The sequence below is a fragment of the Schistocerca nitens genome, chromosome 2 (genome assembly GCF_023898315.1).
Source record: "Schistocerca nitens isolate TAMUIC-IGC-003100 chromosome 2, iqSchNite1.1, whole genome shotgun sequence".
In the NCBI taxonomy this organism is placed as follows: domain Eukaryota; kingdom Metazoa; phylum Arthropoda; class Insecta; order Orthoptera; family Acrididae; genus Schistocerca; species Schistocerca nitens.
In genome coordinates this window covers 952,349,315-952,353,835 of record NC_064615.1, presented here as the reverse complement: position 1 = coordinate 952,353,835, position 4,521 = coordinate 952,349,315, and positions in this window count along the sequence as shown.

Here is a 4,521-nt window from a genome sequence, read left to right as displayed (position 1 = left end):
AACGTCGGTTCATCTCAACAGGCTTCCGAGCGAATATACTGAAGGGAACTTCATCGAGTGGGCATTTAGTCTGTCTTATGAAAAATTCTGAATTCCCCTAACTGGCGGATAACATTTGTCTGTGAGCGTTTGCTTTTTTAGTAAGGCTGCCAGAAAGGCAAAAAGAGGATAATCAGTTCTAAAGTATATTTCAGGCATAGTTTTCTCTTAGTTTGGCTTGGTTTGGTGGAACATTTTGTTAATACTTGCAGCATGAAATGATGTAGAAGCATCTGCGAATGTTGATTGGAGTAAAGCAGTTTGAGCGCGAATATGATCATGGAAGATTAATCTGATTGGCTGTTCGTTTTGATCAACCAATGAGAGTAAAGTCTTTCTCACGCTTTAGGTTAGGTTGGTTGGGTTGTTTGGGGGAGGAGACCAGACAGCGAGGTCATCGGTCTCATCGGATTAGGGAAGGACGTGGAAGGAAGTCGACCGTGCCCTTTCAAAGGAACCATCCCGGCATTTGCCTGGAGCGATTCAGGGAAATCATGGAAAACCTAAATCACAATGGCCTGATGCGGGATTGAACCGTCGTCCTCCCGAATGCGAGTCCAGTGTGCTAACCACTGCGCCACCTCGGTCGGTCCCCACATTTTGGAATGAGTTATATGCCCTGAAAGCTACGGCATTCAGGCAGTCCTGGACTAGCTGCCGGATGAGGTCGTGTTACACGTGTCCGAAAAAATTATTTGTAAAATGAAGAAAAGACATATCGCGTTCGGTGTGTATCACCGTGCAAGCAGATGCAGTTACAAACAGTTCTGTGAAGTTTGGGAGATTTTGGAGTGTCTGTTGTAGAGAAAACCGCGTGTGAAACTATTGGCCTTTGTAAATAATTCTGCGTGGCGTGTTCAGGATGCATTAACAGAACATTTTTGGCGAGCATCTTCTTTTGAAGAATCCACTGAAAAGGACCGAGTGTGAAACTCATTTCGTAGTAGAGTATTGACTGTATTACTCTCGTAATATATCGGTTTTGACTTAGTGCTTTTCTTGCTGTCTAGCGTGTGACATAAGCTGCATGAACTAGTGGTGGATGTGCTATCGACGTAAATGTGGGCTTGTTGACACCACAACTAAAAGACAATAAAAACATTAGTATCGACAAGCGGACAGTTTCAATGAAAGAATGAAGCATCCATTTTTACCCATTAGTACTAGAGATTTACAGGTTTATTTTGTTACCTGAGTTACTCGGACCTTGCAATCGTAAGTATGAACAATGGTTTTCTTTTACGCTGCTTTTAACATCGTCTACATAGTACCATCGAATGCAGAGCAACGGGTTGTGAACGAACGCTATACTGAGGTAGGTGGACATTATTTTTGCAGCTTGCTTCACATAGTAATATCGAACATTGTCAACCCGCCCTGCCGCAGCATGATACTACAGAAATATTATACGGTATATATTTTCACTCGTCGCCGCTAATTCTGCCGGGATGTCCCGATGCAGCTGAGACCAGGAAACCCTTTCCTTTCCTTTCATTCCTCCCCCCCCCCCCCCAACTTCAGTTTAAATGCAAAGTAATATTTTATTGTTGGTACAAATGGTTCAAATGGCTCTGATCACTATGGGACCTAACATCTGAGGTCATCAGTCCCATAGAACTTGCACTACTTGCCACTAAAATTGTTACATCAACAAGGAATGCAGATGATAAACGGGCATTCACAGGACAAATATATTATACTAGAGCTGACATGTGATTACATTTTCACACAATTGGGGTGCATAGATCCTGAGAACCCGGAACAATCACCTCTGGTCGTAATAATGGCCTTGATACACCTGGGCATTGTGTCAAACAGAGTTTGGATAGCGTGTACAGGTACAGCTGCCCATGCAGCTTCAACACGATACCACAGTTCATCAAGAGTAGTGACTGGCGTATTGTGACGAGCCAGTTGCTCGGCCACCATTGACCAGGCGTTTTCAATTGGTGAGAGATCAGGAGAATTTGCTGGCCAGGGCAGCAGTCGAACATTTTCTGTATCCAGAAAGGCCCGTACAGGACATGCAACATGTGGTCGTCCATTATCCTGCTGAAATGTAGGGTTTCGCAGGGATCGAATGAAGGGTAGAGCCACGGGTCGTAACACATCTGAAATGTAACGTCCACAGTTCAAAGTGCCGTCGATGCGAACAAGAGGTGAGCGAGACGTGTAACCAATGGCACCCCATACCATCACGCCGGGTAATACGCCAGTATGGCGATGACGAATACACGCTTCCAATGTGTGTTCACCGCGATGTCGCCAAACACGGATGCGACCATCATGATGCTGTAAACAGAACCTGGATTCATCCGAAAAAATGACGTTTTGCCATTGGTGTGCACCCAGGTTCGTCGTTGAGTACACCATTGCAGGCGCTCCTGTCTGTGAGGCAGCGTCAAGGGTAACCGCAGCCAAGCTCTCCGAGCTGATAGTCCACGCTGCTGCAGATGATTGTTGTCTTACAAACGTCCCCATCTGTTGACTCTGTGATCGAGACGTGGCTGCACGGTCCGTTACAGCCATGCGGATAAGATGCCTGTCATCTCGACTGCTAGTGATACGAGGCCGTTGGGATCCAGCACGGCGTTCCGTATTACCGTCCTGAACCCACCGATTCCATATTCTGCTAACAGTCATTGGATCCCGACCAACGCGAGCAGCAATGTCGCGATACGGAAAACCGCAATCGCGATAGGCTACAATCAGACATTTATCAAAATCGGAAACGTGATGGTACGCATGTCTCCTCCTTACACGAGGCATCACAACAACGTTTCACCAGGCAACGCCGGTCAACTGCTGTTTGTGTATGAGAAATCGGTTGGAAACTTTCCTCATGTTGGCACGTTGTAGGTGTCGCCTTGGCGCCAAGCTTGTGTGAATGCTCTGAAAAGGTAATCATTTGCATATCATAGCATCTTCTTCCTGTCGGTTAAATTTCGCGTCTGTAGCACGTCATCTTCGTGGTGTAGCAATGTTAATGGCCAGTAGTGTAGACGTACTTAAACCTAACTAACCTAAGGACAATGCCCGAGGCAGGATTCGAACCTGCGACCGTAGCGGTCGTGCGGTTCCAGACTGAAGCGCCTAGGATCGCTCGGCCACTCCGGCCGGCTTATTGTTGTACATGTTAATGAGGGATTCGTTGCAACTTACTTAATTTAGTGACCACCGTCTATATCGAAGACGTTAAGGATTTAAGATTCTGTCAAAGTATCCGACAGACATCTGCAACGAAGCTTAAGCCCGTCCTATGAAAAAGTGTTCCTACCTTGTGAAGTACGTGTTTTTGGAGTCATCTCTCGTTGGACTTGCTTCCTTGCTTTGACGAGCGTTACCACCTCTCAAAAGATTCAGCACATTTTTTACACCCTGTGTGCGTCACGACTACGACGCAACGTAACTGCAGGCCCGTTCCTGCCCGTGGAATTCCTTCCAGCTGGCTGCGGGCGCCGTCTCGGTGTAAACAACAACAACAACAACAACACGGCCAGCGGGGAACCGGACGGCGGCGCCGGCAGAGGCGGCCCGGTATGGCGATCACACGAGCGCCAGGACGGCGGCCTTGCTGCGCGCGTCGTAAATCAAGAGGCGGCGAGTGTGCGGCTGGAAGCCGTGACCTTGCGCCGCCTGTGGCGCCAGCGCGCCCTGCCGTGCCGTAACGCAGCGGTCACCTGCCGCAGCCGCTGCCATTGACGCGCCAAGGTCACCGGCGGCCGCAGCGGCACCACGTATCCGCTGCGCCTGCCAGCCACGACGTCGCGGCGCTCTTCGTACACACACTATTCGACTGAAGCTCAGCGGCCGAAGCATGCGGCTCACACCGTCTCTGCAACTTTTAAGTGATCTAGTCGAAAACTGCCGTCTTGCCCAAAACTGCTCTTTAGGCCAGTACCCGAACTGAAGCGGAAGACTCGACTGTTTCCTTCAAGGATTGGTGGCGGAGAACGCAACCAGCCCCAGATACCTTTAAAGAGATTTATAGTAACGCCATGACAGGTTTCGGGTTATCGTCTGACTGCTCCGCGAACCTTTTCATCTCAGTGTAGTACTCATCCTCAATTATATATATATATATATATGAAGACAGTAACAGTTCTCGAAAAAACAGAATACTGTTGATGACCGTGCAGTTTTTCCCTGGAATAAATGATGACTAACTGAAACCCTCAGCTGCCGACAGGTGTTGTTGATATACCTCGATGTGGACAGTTGAAAATGTGTGCCCCGACCGGGACTCGAACCCGGGATCTCCTGCTTACATGGCAGACGCTCTATCCATCTGAACCACCGAGGACACAGATGAATAGCGCGACTGCAGGGACTTACCCCTTGCACGCTTCCCGTGAGACTCACATTCCCAACTCTCCACAATTCTACATATGTAATGTACCGTATAGACATTTGTCCATCCACTCATTACTCATTACTCACAGGACTCGTGCAAGGGATAAGTCCCTGTAGTCGCGCTATTCA